At 35.4% G+C, this 21166-nt stretch overlaps 1 protein-coding gene across 6 annotated transcripts in view; it reads right to left on the minus strand.

The window, feature by feature from the left end:
• Positions 1–21166, minus strand: part of SNTG1 (syntrophin gamma 1) — an 818827-nt gene that overhangs the window by 524869 nt on the left and 272792 nt on the right. For 5 of the 6 annotated variants that reach the window (XM_077876979.1, XM_077876977.1, XM_077876981.1 and 2 more), the window contains one exon: positions 14034–14108. The exons of the other annotated variant lie outside the window; for it this stretch is intronic. The gene's annotated coding sequence lies outside the window, so the exon portion shown is untranslated. The remainder of the gene's footprint in view (positions 1–14033; positions 14109–21166) is intronic. 6 annotated transcript variants of the gene reach the window in all.

Consider the following 21166-nt stretch of genomic DNA (forward strand, 5'->3'; position numbering starts at 1 on the left):
TGGTTAAGAATTTGAAGAAGTATGACAGGAATATTGGCGACAAGGGAGTCTAGGAAAGAGGAATGTGGGTAGTCCAACCCAGATCGGCATAGTATGTGAAGATATGCAAATGATTTCCAACAAGTGACCTCAGCAGAGGTCATTTAAAAAAGGATAGGATGACCCATTCTATTGATATCAGTCAGCCTCTTTCCCCAGAGTTGGTGAACAAAATGGCCATGGTGACAGTGATGGAGGGTATGTGTGAGCTAAGCAACATGGGGTTCCACTGTTCCAGGCTAAACTGGATACAACTACTGCTAATATGGCTCCATTTCCTGCTATGATCAGCCAGCTGCCTGGTGGCAGATTGCTTAGATTGGATTGCTGCCATTATGGAAGGGGCAGCATTGGGTTCTTTGTGGAATACATACCAATTTACCTTCCCTGAATATGGTGCTTTTGTCAATTTACCATTCGTGAACTTATAAAATGCCTTCTCAAACATCATGGTATTATTCAGCATTCTTTTTGACCATAGAGCTCATTTCATAGCAAATGATCTAAACTTATGAATTCTGTGTAACAATTGCATTCTGAGTTTATACCAAAATGAATTATATAATTTGATGTTTCTTATTTTTTATCAGCTATAAAATGATCCTTTTAACAAGGCTACTGCAAAAGATAAATAAAATTTTAAATACAGCACTCTAAAAGTTATTTATAAACTTTAAAGTGAGATAAGGATTTTGCATTTGAAATTCATTTCCTAACATTATTTGCTTATTTGATAGATATGATATTAAGCACTTCATATGTATTATCCATTTATTTCCTCCATAACACTATTATCTATGTGGGAACTGAGATTGAGAGTTTAAGAAACTGTCAAAGGTCTCACAGCTGGTGAATGATGGCATCAACTTTTGACCTCTACAATCTAAATTTAGAGATACAACTTTTTAACACAGCATGCAAGTATCTCCTTAAGATTTTATTTACTTAAGAGAAAGAGAGAGAGAGAGCACAAACAGGGGAGGGGCAGGGAGAGAATCTCAAGCAGACTATGCCCGAGGCATGGAACACTGAGTCAGGCATCCCCATCTCACAACCCTGAGATCATGACCTGAGCCAAAACCAAGAGTCAGTCACCTAACTGACTGAACCACCCAGTGCACCAACCTGCAAATGGTTGCATACTCTAGAACTTCATTACTTTATGAAAGCCAGTGATCATCCTCAGAGAAATTAATGTCACAAAGTAACCACATGAATAAAAAATTTTCAAATTTTTCTTTGTTTTGCTAAAAATGAACAATCATGATTTTAAAATATTGGTAAAAGTTTGAACCTCATAAGAGAAAATAACTGCAATGAAAAAATGATTCATAAATTCCATGAAAAGGATACTTAAATCTGAGATGGGAACATTTTAATAATTTTTTCAAAATAATACAGCAATCATAACCATTTTTTTTTGGCCCTTGGAGCTCCAATATGTATTGTTTAAACAACTTTTAAAGGCAATATAAATAGTATTGAGTTAATGGGATATGAAGGAGGATATTTTTAAATGGAGACTAAAAGGCAAAAATATATATTAAACAATCACTGGTCACCTCAATAAGAAGGGTTTTCAGTGAAACGGTGTTTCAGGAGTGAACAAGTGAGTAACAGTTTCAGGAATTACTAAGATGTGAATATTTGGAAACATGGAATATTTACAGCTACCTTGAGGAGTCTGACATTGAAGAAAACAGAAATTTCAGACTGAGCTAGAGGAATAAGTGGAATTAAAGGAAGGATTTTATTTTTAATTTTAAGACATAACCATGTTTCTGATGGAAATAAAGAATAGAACAGAAAGAGACAAATTGATGATGATACCAGGATAGATAAGTTACAGTTTCAGGAGGAAAGTCCTTAAGTGGGGTGAAGAAAGATGGAATCTAATAAGAAAGTGAAGAGTTTTTGGCTAAGATAGGAGTATATATACATTCCATTCTCACAGTAACAGGAGAGGTCTGTATAGGAATGCAGGTAGTTTTTTTTTTTTAAGATTTTATTTATTCATTCATGAGACACACACACACACACAGAGAGAGAGAGAGAGAGAGAGAGAGGGAGAGACATAGGCAGAGGGAGAAGCAGGCTCCATGCTGGGAGCCTGATGTGGGACTTGATCCTCGGTCTCCAGGATCAGGCCCTGGGCTGAAGGCGGCGCTAAACCGCTGAGCCACTCGGGTTCCCCGGAATGCAGGTAGTTTAATAGATTTCCTCATAAATAGACAAAGTAACTTGCTTCTACTGTTTCTGTTGTAGTAAAGTAAAAGCATGATATAAATGATGGAGAAGGGAGGATTGCTGAAAGTTTTGGCGATGATGAAGATATAAACAGCCAACTAAGATAAATGATTACTAACAAGTAATAGTGATGACCTGATTGAGGTTTGGGATCAAAAATTTAAAATGGGGCAGCCCGCGGGGCTCAGCGGTTTAGCACCGCCTTCAGCCCAGGGCGGGCCTGGAGACCCGGGATCGAGTTCCATGTCTGGCTCCCTGCATGGAGCCTGCTTCTCCCTCTGCCTGTGTCTCTGCCTCTTTCTCTCTTTCTCTGTGTCTCTCATGAATAAATTTTTAAAAATACATAATTTTTAAAAAAAATTAGAAATGGATTTATCAGAATAATTGTATATTTTCCTTGATTCTGCTACTTGGACAAGGAGATAGAAATATGTTTTAACTTTGGTTAAGGTTTTTCCAGGTAAATATTAGAAAAGGAAAGAAAGGCAATAAAATGTATGTATGATAGTAATATACTGATGCATTATGGAATCTGAGTTATATAAGAAGGGCATGAAGACATAACTGGCTATAAATGGTGAAGAGGGTAAAGCATTAATGGATTAAAAGTTCTCCATGAGCTCTGATGTAGAATAACCAAAGTAAGGGAACTATAAATATAGCACATAGAGCCAAAAAACAGACTTTGGAGATACTTCTGAAAGGCAATAATATAGTTTAGGAAATTAACTGAAATGGTTATGAAAGGACAAACAACTCAAAGGGTATAGACCCAAAAGTTTAGAGCTTTTAATCTCCTACATAAATGCTGAAGCATAATAACTGCATAAGTAGTGTAGAAAAACACCTCTAGACGGATACTAACATCTTTAGGAAATGAGCAAGAATGTCCATGTTTCTGTAGATGATGCCATCCTATATATGAGCAAAAAAATCTGATGGAATGCGTTACAAAAGAGCGGTAGTCTACGAGAACAAAAAGAATAGACGAATTAGATAAGCAGTAAGCAAAGAGGGGCAAAGTGAACACATGCCCACCTCTAGATCTAGTGGTTCATGAGTTGTACAAAAGGCAACCACATTTGAGAAGCCTGGAGAGAAAGTATTGTCCCTAGGGGACGTCCAAATTTGAATTAGAGCAAGATGGTAAAAGGAGTATTCATGTCACTTGAAGAGATTAAGCTTTTGCTAATGATAAAGGTGAATAGTAGAGACAATAGTTGGAAGTTTCAGGAGATCAGAAAGCATGGCAGACTGGGTCAGATTAGAGGTTACAACCTTATGGGATGAAAGGATGAAAGGAAGTCGTTCAGAGGTGGCCACCACTTCGTATAAAGCTCCTGCAAATGTTCAGTTTCTCAGGGCAGTGCCCCTGAGGAAAGAGGAGAAAAGAAGCCATCCACTGACTCTGGTTTCCAGTGAACACAGATTTATCTTTCCATAGTGTTTCTGGGTTTCTTGATGTCTCACCTTAATCAGAAATTTCCAAGGAGGGGAAAATAACTGAGGGGTATGAGATATAGAAATAAGATGAGGAACTGGTGATGTGGGCCTGCATAAAGTATTTCAAAACCAGGTAGAACTGACCACTGTAGGAGTGATAAAATTGGAATAAGTGATCCAAGAGATTGGTGAAACTAAGAGAATGCAGAGTAATTCTCAAGAGATGTCTGATACACAGACACACAGATGCATGGATGCACACACACACTCTCCTTTTTTTTTTTTTTTTCTTGAAAAATGCTTCTTGTTATGATTGGGGCTATTATTATCACTAATACATTGGGTCATCCGTAGATATAATGGTAAAATAATTTTCATTTAGTAACATCTATCCATATTTTATATATCTTTCTCTTCATTTCATCTTCATTAATTATTAATTACTTAACTGAAGACTCATTCCTTAGATTCTTTATACTCTGAACTAATAAATTGAGTTGGGCCATGTAGTGAAAAAAAAAAAGGATCAGTTCACTGAATTCCAAGGAGGCAATTCTTGATCTGCCATTATAACAATATACAAATTAGGAGAAATGCAATTGGCAATAATAGAACCCACCATCCATATATCAAAAGCTAGATGCTACACTGAAATTAAAAAAAAATCACAATAAAAGATGTGAAATACTATACAAATGACAGGTTATTATTATATATTCATTTCTCTCTGTCTCTTCAATACATAAGAATTTAGACCAGGATTCCCACTTTGTAAATGTCATTCTCTTTTTAAAGTAAAGGGTTTGTTAATTTATTTTATTTTATTTCTATTTTTTTTAGTTTTTTTTTTTAGGGTTTGTTAATTTTGATCTAACTTTAGAAAATAATCTTATCTTTTTAAAAATATTTTTTAAAAATATTTTATTTATTTATTCATGACAGAGAGAGAGGCAGAGGCACAGGCAGAGGGAGAAGAAACAGGTTTCATGCAGGGAGCCTGATGTGGGACTTGATCCTGGGACTCCAGGATCACACCCTGGGCTGAAGGCAGGCACCAAACCGCTGAGCCACCCAGAGATCCCCTAATCTTATGTTCTTATTCAGATTTTACCCTTTTGCTCCACAGAGTTCAGGAATTACATACAGGTGTAGGATAATTTCGAAAATTTGGGTTGGTTTTTAAATAGCCTAATAGTTCTTGTATTGTGTCATGACATTCATATAAAATGAACTGTTTCTTCATTTGGCCAAATGGCTTCTTCTCAAAATGTTTATCTTCCTGCAGTATTATTCAAAAAATAGTATGTGGAAACATCCTAAATGGACTTCTAAAACACTAAAAGGTAATATAATTCAAAAGCACCTCATTTTTTATATATCCATCACTGAGTATTATCCATCACCAAGAAATCTTACATATGGAATTTTGCATATTCTCACCTTTAAGCATTTTTATACTTACACAAGCAATCATAGTCATTTAAAAAGAAATTAAAAACCTGTTAGCCATTATCCATTATACTAGTGTTATTTTCTTCCTTAAATACTCAAAATGTTAACTTGTTGAATCAATGAATGTTATAAATACCAGTTAAACTCAATTCAATTAAAAAAATAAAGAGAATGTACAATGTGCAAATAGTACCTTCTGAATTCTATGCCTCCCTCTCTTCCTATTTATGGAGCTGGAATCATGAAAATGTTGGCCAAATGTTTGTTCCTGGAGCTTTAGTTTGTGCAAAGGCAAGAATGTTGGAATTATATCAAGATAATTAAAAGAACCAGGGTTCACATTTATGTTAAAGTCCATTAGAAAAATCAAACACAAAGATCAAGTCCAAACAGCCAGATGCAGTTTCTAACAGGCGCAAGGTATGAAAAAAATGAGTTTGGAGACTGGAAGATATGTAGGGATATGGAATCTGAGCCAGATTTAGTTAATTGGAAATCATGCCCAGGGCAGTTTCCAGCAACAGAGACTGGAGACTCCTGGTTCCGACGGGCTAGACGAAATGAGCAGGATTGACCAAGTATTAGCAATAGAGTAAATCCATTCTCTTCAAGAGTTCACAATTTGGTAGGGAAAACAGACAAAGATAGTCTAAAATGTCATCATATATGTATAGAGAAAGAATAATCAATTAGGATTGAAGCACCTGCAAAATTTGTAGAAGGTGGTAGGATTTGGGTTTGGTTCTTTGTGTGTGTGTGTGTGTGTGTGTGTGTGTGTGTGTGTTTGGTTCTTATATGATAAAAAGACTTTTACTAGAGGAAAGGATATTCCTGTAAAGAATTAGTACATACAGAGTTAACAGCATTGAAGAAAGATGAGATTTAAGTATAAAACAAAAAGAGATCAAGATAGGGAGAACAAAAATAATCAGCAGAAAATGGGTGAAAAGACGGGAATAATGGATGGTTGCAGATGTTATGAATAACTGGTGTTTCAAGAGTAAAAAATGTCCAATTATATGCCTACATTTTGCTGAGAGGTAGAGGATGTTGTTGACAAAGTACTGACTAGGTAGAGACACTATGAGCTGATGAAGAGGCTTCATATTGTATCTGTTCATTTATGCATTAATTTGTGTTGCTTTTAACTGCATTTTCTGATTTGTTTATTCCAAAACTTTTAAATGTTAGGTAACCCCCTAAAATGTCCTTACAGTTTTCAGTTGGAGAATGAAGAGGGAGGGGGAGGAAAGGGAGGAAAACAAGGGGGAGGAGAGGCAAGAACGGAAGGGGTAGAATAAGAAATCTCATTTGTTTTCTCCCATAGCTACTTAGCATTTCCTTGATAGAACTTCCAACTAATTATAATTACTTTTTTCTGTTTATGATACATAGATTTATTATTTTGAATTTCTTTTTTAAAGCTTTTATTTAAATTCCAGTTAGTTAACATACAGATGTTATTGTTAGTTTCAGTGTATGATTTAGCAATTCAACACTTGCATACAACACCCTCTGCTCATCACAAGTGTACTCCTTAATATTATTTAACCCATCCCTCAACACTCCTCCCCTCTGGTGGCTATCAGTTTGCTCTCTAACATTAAGAGTCTCTGTTGGTTTGCCTCCACTTCTTTTTTTTTTTTTTCTACTCTTTGGTTATTTGTTTAAATTCCACATATGAGTGAAATTGTATAATTATTTTCTTTCTGACTGATTTCCTCTAGGCTCAATCCATGCCATTGCAAATGGCAAGATTCCATTCATTTTTTGATGCCTGAGTTTTTCATATATATGTATATATATACTATTTCTTCTTTATCCATCAGTTGATGGACACTTGAGGTCTTTCCATACTTTGGCAATTGCAGATAATGCTGGTATAAACATTAGAGTGCATGTATCTCTTTGAATTAGTATTTCTGTATTCTTTAGGTAAATACCTAGTAGTGCAATTGCTAGATCATAGAGTAGTTTTATTTTTAACTTTTTGAAGAACCACCATCCTGTTTTCCAGAGTGGCCACACCAGTTTGCATTTCTACCAATAGTGCAAGAGGGTTCTCCTTTCTCCACATCCTTGCCAACACCTATTATTTTTTGTGTTGTTGATTTTAGCCACTCTAGCAGGTATGAGGTGATATCTCATTGTAGTTTTGATTTGTTTTCCCTGATGATCAGTGATGTTGAACATTTTTTCACATATCTGTTGGCCATCTGTATGTCTTCTTTGGAGAAATGTCCATTCTTCTGCCTATTTTTAATTGGATTACTTGTTTTTTTTGCATGTTGAGTTTTGTAAGTTCTTTATATATTTTGGATACTCACCCTTTATCAGGTATGTCATTTGCAAATATCTTCTCCCATTCCACAGATTGCCTTTTATTTTGTTGACTGCTTTCCTCAATGTACAGCTTTTTAATTTAATGAAGTCCCAATGGTTTGTTTTTGCTTTTGTTTCCCTTGCCTCAGAAGACATATTTAGAAAGAAGTTGCTACGGCCAATATCAAAGAGGTTACTTTGTGTGTTCTCCTCTAGGATTTTTATGGTTTCAAGTCTCACCATTAGGTCTTTAATTCATTTTGAATTTATAGCTACTTTATCTTGTTATTAATTCTTTAATGCCTATGTCCCCCACCAAATATCCTTCATGATGTACATTTGCTTGATCCTATGTTAATAAACTTTGTTGTTTTGAGGGGGAAAAGTCTCTACTTACTATAAGAGTATATTTTGAAAATATGCTAATGTTTTGGCTCCTAATTTCTAAAAAGATACTCTAAAAGTTAATTTTTTTTAAAGATTTTATTCATTTATTCATAGAGAGAGACAGAGAGAGAGAGAGAGGCAGAGACACAGACAGAGGGAGAAGCGGGCACCATACAGAGAGCCTGACGTGGGACTTGATCACGGGTCTCCAGGATCACACCCCAGGCTGCATGCGGCGCTAATCCACTGTGCCACCGGAGCTGCCCTAAATATTTTTTAAAAAACAAAATTTTATTTTGTTTTCTCAAAGGTTTTACTTATTTATTTTAGAGAGAAAGAGACAATGTGCACTGAGGGAGAGGGAGGAGAGAAGCAGATTCCCTGCAGAGCAGGGAGCATGATGCAGGGCTCAATCTCAGTACCCTGAGATCATTACCTGAGCAGAAGGCACATGTTTAACCAACTGAGCCATCTAGGTGTACCAAAAAAAAAAGACATAAAATATTAAAACTGATCATATCATTTGCTGGCAAGGATGTGGAGCAACAGTAGTTCTCCTTCATTGCTAAGAGGAATGCAAAATGGTAAAAGATTCATAGGTTTTTACAAGACTATCTATATTGTTACCATAAGATACAGCAGTCGCATTACTAGATACTAAGCCAACTGATTCAAGAACGTATTTAAACCTTCACAGGAAGTTTTATAAAGGCTTTCTTCATAATTTCCTTCAGTAGGTAAGTTGAATAAACAAACTAGTACCTCTATAAAGTGGCATGTTATTCAGATAAAAAGTACCAACAAAGCCAAAAAAAAAATCATGATGACTCTTAAATGCATATTGTCAAGTGAAAGAAGCCAGGATGAAAAGACTACATACTGTATGATTCCTGTTACATAATATTTGGGGAAAGGCAAAACTCTACAGATGATTAAAAACAAAACAAAACAAAACAAAAGGTTCCCAGGAATTTAGAATGGAAGGAAGAGGGCTAAACAGGCCAAGCACAGGGAATACTTTTGGGTGGTGAAACTCCTCTGCATGATACTCTAATAATAGATACATGACACTCTGTCATTGAAAAAAAAAATATGACTTTAGCACACAGTGAAACTTAATGGAAATAAAATCAAATGTGGGGCTCCTCTGTGTGCAGGGCCCCCTCAGAGTGCATATTTCTCTCTCCCACAAAGTCATCCCTGATCCTGCTTCATTGGTACATATTTGCCTAGTGAACTTGTAATCCTTTCTACTTCTTAGCACAACCAGTATCTTTGAGCAGACTCTGGGGAATCAGAGACTCCATGGGTCCAGTTGGGTTGGATCAAGTCCTCTAGGTATTGTACTTTCTCCTTTCTGGGAAAAATAGAGGCTATGCTAAAGACAGGCACTTTGTATAGCAGTAGAAGAGACTGTCAGGGATGGCAGGAAATAAGTCACTGACTGCAACAGAGGCTTTATATCCATGGGAATGGTGTAAGTGATAACTGGGAATATTCCAGCCACAAAGCAAGGAAAGCGACTAAAGTTGAAAAACTGGGCAAGACTGAGAAGATGTGGACAGCATATGAACTAGGTCCATTCTCTCATGAGGACATTGTACACTTCCATCATCTCAGTTGCCATACTCCAGAAATTTCTCCAATTCTTCTCTGTAGCTATGGTACATTGTCCAAAATTTAAAGCAATAATATTTATGAGATTTCTTTAGAACTATTTGTTTTTGTTTCCTTTTTACCAAAGGTATATGATGGTAACCTAAAGATTTTCTTGTGAATCTTCCTCACAGCCAGGACACAGATACATGAATATGTGAATAAAGAACATACTTTGAGCCCTGAGAGGCTGCCAATAGTTTTCATTCAGCCAGAATTATCCAGCCTTCTCTTCAGTGAATTTTCCAGAATAGAGGAAACTGGAATGGATTTATCAAGACTAAAGCAATCTACATTAATATGTCCATAAAGGAAAGCAATACAAAGAGCTGCCAAAATTTACTCTGACTGGGAAATGGAAAGGAGAGCAATCAGTAAATGTGTGTGTGTGTGTGTGTGTGTGTGTGTGTGTGTGTGTGTATATGCCAGATTTTCTCAACTGTGGGCGAATGTCTAAAATGCACAGAATGCAGGAGTGCCTGGGTGGCTCAGTAAGTTAAGTGGCCAACTCGTGGTTATGGCACAGATCATGATCTCAGGATCATGAGCTCAAGCCAGTGTTGGGCTTCAAGCTCAGCAGGGAGTTTGCTTGAGATTCTCTCTCTCTCTCCCTCTGCCTCCATCCCCACTCATGTATACTCTATCTCTTACTCTAAAATAAATATATAAATCTTTTTTTAAAAATAAAATGCACAGAATGCAACTCCAAAAATATTTTCATCAATTTATTAATTTTTCTGAAATATTTATTGGAACCCTATACATCTTGGCATGATGGTAGATCTGGGGTCACAAAGAGAAACTATAGTTTTCTCCTCAAACTCTCATGAAAACAGAAAATAAGCAAAAACCAAAACACAAGTCAGCAGGGAACAACATCGCTGTTTGCACCCCTCTTTGTACCATGGCCAGGAGCTACACCTCCCACAGGCAACTTATTCAGTCAAATTTCAGGTTAGATGGGGAATGGGGCTCAGTCAAAAAACATTAGGTTGCCTAGAATATGAAACAAGTTCCGTGCTCACGGCTAAGCTTCTTTGCTTTTGATAATTGTGTCGCTTTACACAGGACAGACAATAGAGCCAGCAAAACCAAAAATAGAGACGTTTTACCATTGAAGCCAATGACAAAACCCACAAATGTCCTGAAAGGACTGGGAATTTGAATAACAATCCTGGTGGAAAATGGGCCAATAGAAGTTGCATCCTAGTGGCAGATGCAGTGTGTAACACAAAGGAACAGACCACAGGAACACCAATCAAAGTACAATATCAGATGACTCAAACATCCTGAAAGTTCAGAGAAGCAGTAAGAGCATAAAATTAAGTGTTTATATTATAAACACTTTATTCAAATATTAAGTGTTTATATTATAGTAATCTTATTCTGCCAATAAGAAGAAAGCTTAGGAAAATTCCTCTAGCCAAGTAGAGAGAGTAGCCAGCAAAGTAGGGGCAGGTGATCAAGCTGGGACAGCTGCTCACCCAGGGGACATTCAGTTTGCTCTTGCTCATGAGGCTATTTTCCATCCAAACATTCTAAGGCAGTTTAGCTTTATTTATTTTTTTTTAAATTATTATTTTTTTTTAAAATTTTTATTTATTTATGATAGTCACAGAGAGAGAGAGAGAGAGGCAGAGACACAGGCAGAGGGAGAAGCAGGCTCCATGCACCGGGAGCCTGATGTGGGATTCGATCCTGGGTCTCCAGGATCGCGCCCTGGGCCAAAGGCAGGCGCCAAACCGCTGCGCCACCCAGGGATCCCGCAGTTTAGCTTTAAATGTGGACAAAAATAGCATAAATAAAACATAGGAGGCACAAGTAAAATTCTACAGGTCAGATCAGAGCCTATAAGGAATTCAGTAACAGTATGTGCAGAGACATGTAGTTTTTGAAATATTCCATATGTACAAAATATCAGAAAATAGGCAACATGGGTAGGCTATGTGTTATTTGAGCACGTTTAGTATTTCTCCTCTTTATTCAACCTGTCTCAAAACAATATCAATTCAGGGGCACCTGGATGGCTTAGTCAGTTGGGTGTCTGCCTTCATCTCAGGTCATGATCCCAGGGTCCTGGGATCAAGCCCTATGTCAGGCTCCCCGCTCAGTGAGGAGTCTGTTTCTCGTCTCCCTCTGCCCCTCCTCCTCACTTGTGCTCTCCCGCTTTCTCTCTCTTTCTCTCAAATAAATAAATAAAATCTTTTAAAAAAGCAATACCAATTCAGACACGTTGTTTGTCAATAGAGTATGTTAAACTAAAACAAACAAACAAACAAAGGAGGCAAAAATATATATCTAAGAAGGTAAAGACATATTTGAATGCATCTAGAGATAGTTTTTAAAATAAAATATTAACTATTCTTTGTGAGGTGCTTTGAGGATGGGAATAGCTATCCTCAAATGAATTTCCATTATTCTTCTTATGACTGTCTTTCTCCCTGTTTTCATTCATAAATATGTACTTCTCTTGGACTTCTGACAGGATTTACATGTAGGATATTTTGAAATCATGTAGAATGAGCTTTGTACAATGGTGAAGTGAAAGCACACAGGGCAACACCTGACACTGGGAAACCTAAGTTGGTAATAAATGATCTCTCTTGCAAAGCAATCACTTTTCCATTTCTGGCTAGCACAGTATACATAATTCTGGTAATTTCCACTTCTATGTTTCATTTTCTATCTCTGTTTAAGTTAATAATTTCACATGAGCTTCAAAATCAAGGACTGAGAAGACAAAGAATCATAGCTTCCAGGAAATATTAATGTCTGTCAGGTTTGTAGGGTTTTGGGGAATGAGGAATGGATGCAGAGGTAAGAAAAGGCAGAGGTAGAGAAGCCAAGTAGTTCTAGAACATGCACTCCTGTTTCAAACACATTTTTTACCCCTCTCTTTTATCTTTTGGACTTCTCTCTGATATTTTATTTGAAGAAAGGGTCTAACTATAAAAATGCTCCAGTGATGAAAAATCACTTGAAAACCTTGGATAATAATTTTGTGATGCATTGGAATGTGTTATTTTTGCTTCCTTGGAAAATGTGCTTTAGAATTTTCTAAGTTTATTCCAATGATGAAAATTATTTGTGTTTTAGCATAAGGCCAAAAACTACCTGCATTCAGGTGGTTGGGGATCAGGATTCAATAAGGAAGGAATAATGGATCTATTAGAATCCATCTCTAGCTGAGTGCTACTATGATTAATATAGCACTATATGGCTTCCATTCTAAATATTTATTGTTAAATAACAACATTTGTTAAATAACAAAAAATATTTGTTAAATAACAATATTTATTGATTAAATATTTAGAATACTAAGTAACCAGAACAACTTTAGATCTAGTTGCTTAGAATCCTAAGTGGTTCTGAACCTTGCCATACTCCTCAAGAAACCTGTCTGGGAAATCCATTAATAGGCCATCTGCATGGATGCATCTAGTCCTAGAACTCTATGATTTTCATAGCACAGATATATACTCAAGAATTCCTCCCATTATCATATTACCTTTAAGTGTAATTTAATATAACAATATGTACACAACACACTTTTAAGTGTTAATGTTCCTTTAAACTTAACAGATGAAAAAAAAAAATAAACTTAACAGATGATGAGTTTCATCATTCTCACTAAACCATTACATAAGTCCTTGAATGACAGAATTAAGAACTCAAAAATACTGTGAAAATTTATTATGAAAATAGATTTAGTGACTTTGATCCTAAACTTTGGTGACCAGGCTCTGCTATTCCTAGCAAATAGAGTATGAATCCCGTCAAAGGTAATATTTGTCTTGGTGCCTAAGTCAGAGACTTATACTCATCTTGCACCTGCTTTGCCTATGCTGATTCAAGCTCTCTTTCTGAAGGCATATTTGATTTACTTTACTAATTTTCATTGCACTTTATCATCTGTTATCTGAATAAACAACAGAGAATGTGATAGTTCCCTATGTTCTAGTGTTGTGAAGCATTTTAAAACATTGCCAAGGCCTCCCTTGTATAGTCACATATTTACTCTTTCTCCAGGACCACATAGTTCACAGAAGTGTATGATATCAATTCTCTCCTTGATGAGGACTGATGTCATAAAGTAAGCTTTAGAAAAACTAACATATTGCTCTTTCCTCTGTAGGATGTTCATTAAAGGAACAACACAAATTTAATACAATTGTTTAAATACTTATGGTGTAAGGACACGTCCAAATGCAGTCTAACTACTGAATGTTGACATGTGTTTTGGAGTATTGCTCCCCTCCCCACACCAGGAAATTTTAAAAACTATGTTTTTTGGTACTGTCCTAGAGCAAAAAGCTTTAATAAAGTTTAATATTGAAAAAAATAATTTGTAATAGAAATGTAGAAAAATGATTATTTTTCATTAATTTAATTTAATGATTTAAATTTCATTAAATCATAAGTAAATGATTTAAATTAAATTCACTCAATTTAACTCACAATGACTCATTGAAAAGTAATGGTCTTACTTGAATTTAGGTAGAGCAATATTTTCCTTTTTCAGAGGTCACTTCTCTGGCAATCCCAACATTCTGGAGAATAGTCTGGATACAGAAAGCAAAAATGAAAAGTCCCTATGAGTATACAAAGTTAAAGCAATATAATCTATCTACTGAAATTTATTTACTGTATCCACAAAGAAAACATGCACCCCATGTATGTTTATATTATATTCGTTTTTAAACACGTTTCTTTGTGAATTTCTAGGAGTAACTCAAAACTTTGTGAATTATCAAGAGGAAAAATACATGATGAGTATTTCCCAAATGGCTAATTTCATAAGATTGAGTTCTGCAGAACACACTTTGGGAAAATTGGCTTATAAAAAAAAAGTACAAAAGCATATTTGATAACCTGCCCAAAATTGTATCTACCAGTAGTTGGCATTTAGATATAAGCTGCCTATACCACAGCCTTTAGAATTAGACTCCACATTTAAATTACTGATAATATTTAAAAGCACTCCTTGTGAGGAATAGACTATTGATTTGATGCCTTTATTTTTAATGAGACATAGCCATTAACTCAGTTTTATACTGAGGGAGAGGGGGTTGGCCTCTATACATCAAAGCCTGGCAACAGATTGCTAATTGCAAAGGCTAGAATGATGTTTCTGCCTTTGGCACTTCATTGTTAATGACCCCATTTATGTTATTTGTCCTCTCACAAACTCAATCATACTTTTCAAAATGTTCTAATACTTTATTAAAACGATAAGCAGGTAAAATATCATATTTAATAGAGCAGTGGTTATCAGAAGTTCCATAAGCACACAGCTGGCTGCATAGAAATTGCTTGCATAGCTTGTCAAAGATACATACCTGATTCAATAGATACATCCCATTCTGAATCTGATTTAGATTTATACAGAGGCTTCTGAATATGAATATATGACTTTTTATAGGTTCCACAGAGAAATCTGAACCTTAGCCATGTTGAGAACCCTAAATGAGGATATAAGCTTCTGAAACATGGTAGGAATAATTCTGGGCTGGCTCCTAGATTCCCATACCCTGGCCTAGACCATGTATGATCCCTTCCCCATGATCCCATGATTATGAGTTGAGCTCATGACCACGATATATTTCACTTCTGTGATGAGTTTCCATTAGATGACAAAGGCAAAGGCAAAGGAATTTTCTAGCCATAAACTCCCAAATAAGCGAACTTTGAGTTAACCAGTCTGAGGGAGATTATATTGGGTAGCCAGACTTGGCCAAGGGAAGAAAGGTCCTACAAAGGGTCAGAGATTCAAACTGGGAAGAAGTTTCCTCCTGACTTTGAAGAAGTAAAGCTGCCTTGCTAGGGGAAGACCATATACCTAAGACCTTCAGAAAGCTGCTAGTAGGAGCTCAGAGCAACTGCTGGCTGACATGCAACATAAAAATAGGGAAATCAATCTTAGAAACAGAAAAAACTGGATTCTGCCAATGACTTATATATGGATTTGGAAAAAGACCTTGAGCCTGGGATCAGAACACACTCCAGTTAACACATGATCGCAGCCTTGGGAAACCTTGCACACGTGTGATTAGGGTTAGTTTTTATTTCATAAATTTGATGACTGAGAATTATGTATTAAGTGAAAATAATACCAATTGCAGTACAATTCTTAACATTGTATCTCAAGGTACATAAAATTTAAGTTTTTGTTGTTGCTTTAAATGTTTTCCATGAACTATTTAACCTGATCCCATTTTCTGCCTTTCTTTTTTCCTATAAGATGTATTCCATGGGTTTTATTTCAGATATAATAAATATAACCAAAACCTCTCCAATTAAACACAAACAAATGAAACAAAAGAGGGGCCTGTCCTTGTTGCACAGGTCCCTGTTGAGGTGTAAGAGTAGGAGAATTTCTTAGAGAAGAGTGCGCTGTCATCACTCAGGAGGCTCCACATCTGCTTTCTGTGGGTATGGAGGGGAACCTCGGGTTCTAAATTCACTGATCTACCTTTCTAGGTTATAACATGCATGTTTTATATATGATGTCCAGCATCTTAAGTGCTACTTAAGTGGAAGAAATAAACAAAACTTACTATACTCCAGTTTCTTTAGAACCAGAAATCCAACTCTATTTTTTGATTTAAGAATGCAATAGAAAAAAAAAAAAAAAAGAATGCAATAGAAAATATTTTAAATGAGAAATTTAAGAGAATACTCATGACATTAAAAAACACATTCAAGGTATGTCACTTAATATAGATATGAATATATTACCTGTATGCCCTATGCTGGATTTTCATAAAATAAAATAAAATGTTCTTCACTGAAAACACTGTAACACAAATACCATTGAAGAAAACAAATTCAGACATAAGTATTAAAAAGTCAAAGAAAGAAAATTAAATAGATGAAATCTAAAGTATTTTGCAACATTATTCATCTATATAGACATTTTAAGCAAATGTTATTTAATGAGGTCTGACATTTACCAAATACTAGTTGGGTTTCAACATAGGGTTTCTTCATAGACTTGTAACACTAAGCATCATTATTTGACTGGAGAGTAAATTTTGATGTGTTTTCAAAGGAACCTTTTTTTTCCATTTAATAAACAATAAGAATTTCACAAGTCAGAGCTCTTAAAATGGAATATCTGTCACTATTTGAAAAATGCTATCAGCTTTGATGTTACAAACACAAAACAAAACAAAACAAAAAAACTCTGCTACAATTGATGTCCACAGAACTGCAGTAAGCTTTCTTCTTGCCCAAACTCACTCCAGCACCCTGTTAGTTAACAAAAGACATTTTGTGTCCTCCAAACATGAGTCTTTTGTTATAAAATGAAGTATGTTGTAAGAGAATGACAACCTCAAATTAAACTTGCCAGCAGTAGTTAAAAACATGCATACTGCAGTGTGCTGTAAACTTAGGAGTCAGGATTTACATTCAAGTTGCAGGCTAGTAGAAAGCATTCCACACTATGAATATTATTAATGACACTTTAGAGTTTTGCTTCAAGAATGCCAAGATTAAAAAAAATTAAAAAGGAAAGCCAAAATAATTTTTACTTAATTACTTTCATAATACTTATCAAAAGATAGTGACTCGGTGATGTTTTCTTGGCTTGCATTTTAAAATACATTTTATAATATCACTGTGCCAAGGCAATGAGTTGATTTGTCCAGTCAGCTTAGGATAATAGGGACAGGGAAAAAATTACATCTTTCAAAACCATGACAGGGATTGTAAAAAGGGTTATAATTCTTAACTCTTTCTGGTCTCAAACCCTTTGCAACTGGCCCACAGCCTCTCCCAGTAAGAATGTCTAGTTCCTTATCACTTAAATCTATGTTGGGCTTGATCAGTGGTTCCATGGGAAGGAAATATGTGCTAGTACTGGAACCAGGGCTCAAGAAACTCTTCATATTTCCACGTTCTTTCAGAACCTTTCCAGTGACAAAAACAAGCCCAGAAGAGCCTACTAAACGATGACAGCTCACACAGAGGTGGAACTAATTGTTCTATCTGAGCCCCTTGACATTTGAGAAGTCACCAAATGTGCTAATCTGACTCACAGTCAACCATATAAACATTCAGGAAGTTGATGTATAAAAAAAGGAAAATATTAATAAAGAGAAAGCTTAAAAAGAGAAGGCAATGGAAAGTATTAAGTCCAAGGTGCAGAAAGAAAAAAAAATGTTGAAGGAAGGTAAATGGAGCCTAAGGGGCTTATGGGACATGATCTAGAAAACAGGCATGCACATGGTAGAAGTTCCAAAAGGCAGAAACAAAGAGAAAGAGGCAAAAAGAACTTTGGAAGAAATAATTGCTGAAATATCTTAAGTTTCATGAACATTAATACATCCATCAAAAAAGCTCAAAGAACTCCAAACTAAATGAACATAAAGAGACCCACACCAAGCCAATTTTAGTTAAATTAATAAAAGCCAAAGAGAAAAACTTGAATGCAGCAAGAGAAAATTGGTACTTAATAAACAATTGACCCTCAATAAGATTATCAGCAGTTATCTCATCAGAAACTGTGGAGGTCAGAAAGCACTAGGCAATATATTCAAAGTGCAACTGGAAAACAAAACAAAACAAACTGTCAACCAAGATACCTATATCTGGCAAAACGTCCCTTCAACAGTGAGGGGGATATTAGAACATTTTTATAAAACAAAAGCTAAGAGACTTCATTAGACTAAACCAGCCCTACAAACAATGCTCAAGTGAGTCCTGCTGGGTGAAATGAAAGAATATTCCATAGTAATTTGGAGATATAAAAGCAATTCTCAGGCAGCCCGGGTGGCTCAGCGGTTTATCGCCACCTTCGGCCCAGGGTGTGATCCTGGATACCCAGGATAGAGTTCCATGTCAGGCTCCCTGCCGGAGCCTGTTTCTCCTTCCACCTGTGTCTCTGCATCTCTCTCTCTCTGCCTCTCATGAATAAATAAATAAAATCTTAAAAAAAAAAAACAATTCTCAAGAAAGGTAATACATTGGCAACTTAAAAAAAAAACTAGTATTATTGTAACTATAATGCTACCTTTAAAAAAATTGTTTATTTGAGAGAGAGAGAGAGAGAACACAAGTAGGAGGAGAGGGGCAAAGGGAGAGAGAGTAACAGACTCCCTACTGAGCAGGGAGCCTGACACGACAGTCAATCACAGGAGCCAAACATCATGACCTTCATTGAAAGAAGACATATAACTGACTGAGTCACACAGGCATTCCAACCTTTTGTCTTCTACATAATTTAAGAGATTAACATATTTTTTAAATTATTAATCTAAAGCTAGTATTATTATAAGTTTGGTTTATAACTCCACATTTGGTTTTCGACTTAGTTTAAGAGACTAATACATTTAAAAGAATTATTAGTTCATATTTGGGGGCATAGAATATATAAAGATGTAATTTTGTGACATCAACATCCGAAAACAATATAGATAGAAGTATAAAGAAGCAGGATTTTTGTATATTATTAAAGTTAGGTTAATATAAATTTAAATTAGAGTGTTATAATTTTAGAATGTTAAATGTGATCCCCATAGTAACCATGAATAAATTAGCAATAGAATATACATAAAAGGAAATGAGAATTTAAACATTTCACTACAAAGTATCAACTAAATAGAAAAGAAGGTAGTAAATAAAGAACAAAAACCTATGAGGTAAAGAAAATAAATAGAAAAATGACAGAATTAAGTCCCTTATCAGTGATTACTTTAAGTATAAGTGAATTTAACTCTAAAAACAAAAGGCAGAGATTGGCAGAGTGGATAAATCTTATAATTCTACTATGTGCTATCTACCAGATATTCATCTTGTATGAAAAGACACAAAGAAATTAAATGGAAAAATTTATTCCATGCAAATAGTAACCAAACAAGTGTAATGGTGGCTATACAATTATCAGGTAAAATAGACTTTAAATCAAAAATGTTTATAAGAGACAGAGAGTCACAATGTATACTAATAAAATGTGTAATACATGAAGAAGATAAAATAATTATAAATATTTGTGCATCTAGTAACAGATTATCAAAATATATAAAGCAAAAACTGACAGAAGGGAGATGTACACAGGTATATAATAGTTGCGGACTTCACTGCTCCACTCTGAATAATGGATAGAAAATCAGACCAAAAAAGTACAGAAAGTAAACAACACATCTTAAACAAGTTATAGTTCAAAAAAATCACAAGAGATATTAGGAAATACATAGAGTTAACTGAAAACAAAACACAACCCACCAAAACATGGGACACAGAAAAAATAATGCTAAGGAGGAAATCAATAGATGGAAACTCTTACATTAAAAACAAGAATGATCTCAAATCAACAGCCTAACATGACAACTTAAGGACATGGAGGGAAGATGGCAAAATAACTCCAAAGCTGGAAGAGAGAAGGAAGTAATAAAGATTATGCCAGAGATAATCAAAATAGATATTAGAGGGACATCTGGGTACTCAGTTGATTAGGAGAGCCAACTCTTGATTTTAGCTCAGGTCATGAGCTCAGGGTTGTAATATTGGGCTCCCAAGTCAGGCCTAATGTTCAGTGGTGAGTCTACTTGAGATTCTCTCCCTCAATCTCCCCCAAAATAAATAAATAAAATCTTCTAAAAAAATAGATATTAGAAAAACAATAGAGAAAATCAATGAAACCAAAAATTATTTAAAAAGATCAAGAGAATTGACAAAATTTTAGAATTTTAGCTACAGGTACAAAAAAAAAAAAAAAAAAAAGAAAAGAAAATGAAAGAAGACCCAAATTCATAAATTCATAAATGAAAGTGGAGACATTACGGCCAAATCAATAGAACTTAAAAAGATTATGAGAGTACTATAAAGAATTATATGTCAAAATATTGAATAGTCCAGATGAAATGGACAAATTCCTAGAAACAAAAAACTAAGACCAAATCACTAGGAAATATAGAACCTAAAATCATCACACTCCCTGATTTCAAACTGTATTAAGTAGCTACAGTATTTAAAAACTGTATGGCATAGTTATAAAAAAGAGATCAATGGAACAGAATAAAAAACTCAGAAATAAACCCACATATATACAGTCAACTATTTTATGACAAGGAAGCCAAGAAGATTTGTAACCATAACAATTCTATAAGAAAAAATAAGCAGTAAGCTCTTTGACATAGATGTTGGTGATTATTTTATTAATGTAACATTAAAATCAAAAGCAAGGGCAGCCCCAGTGGCCCAGCAGTTTAGTGCCACCTTCAGCCCAGGGCGTGATCCTGGAGACCTCGGATGGAGTCCCATGTCAGGCTCCCTGCATGGAGTCTGCTTCTCCCTTTGCCTGTGTCTCTGCCTCTCTCTGTCTTGCATGAATAAATAAATAAATCTTAAAAAAAACTATAGATCAATATCACTTAGGAACAATTAGTTAAAAATCCTCAACAAAATTTTGGCAAACCAAATTCAGCAGCATATTAAAAGGATTTTACACCATGACCAAGTGGAGATTATCTGTGGAATGCAAAGATGGCTTAACATGTAAAAATCAGTTGATGTGGGCGCTTGGGTGGCTTCAGTTGGTTAAGCACCTACCTTTGGCTCAGGACATGATCCCAGGGTCCTAGAATCAAGTCTCACATCAGGCTCCCTGCTCCAAGAA

This window comes from Canis aureus, chromosome 28, assembly GCF_053574225.1.
Source record: "Canis aureus isolate CA01 chromosome 28, VMU_Caureus_v.1.0, whole genome shotgun sequence".
NCBI classification, from domain to species: Eukaryota; Metazoa; Chordata; class Mammalia; order Carnivora; family Canidae; genus Canis; species Canis aureus.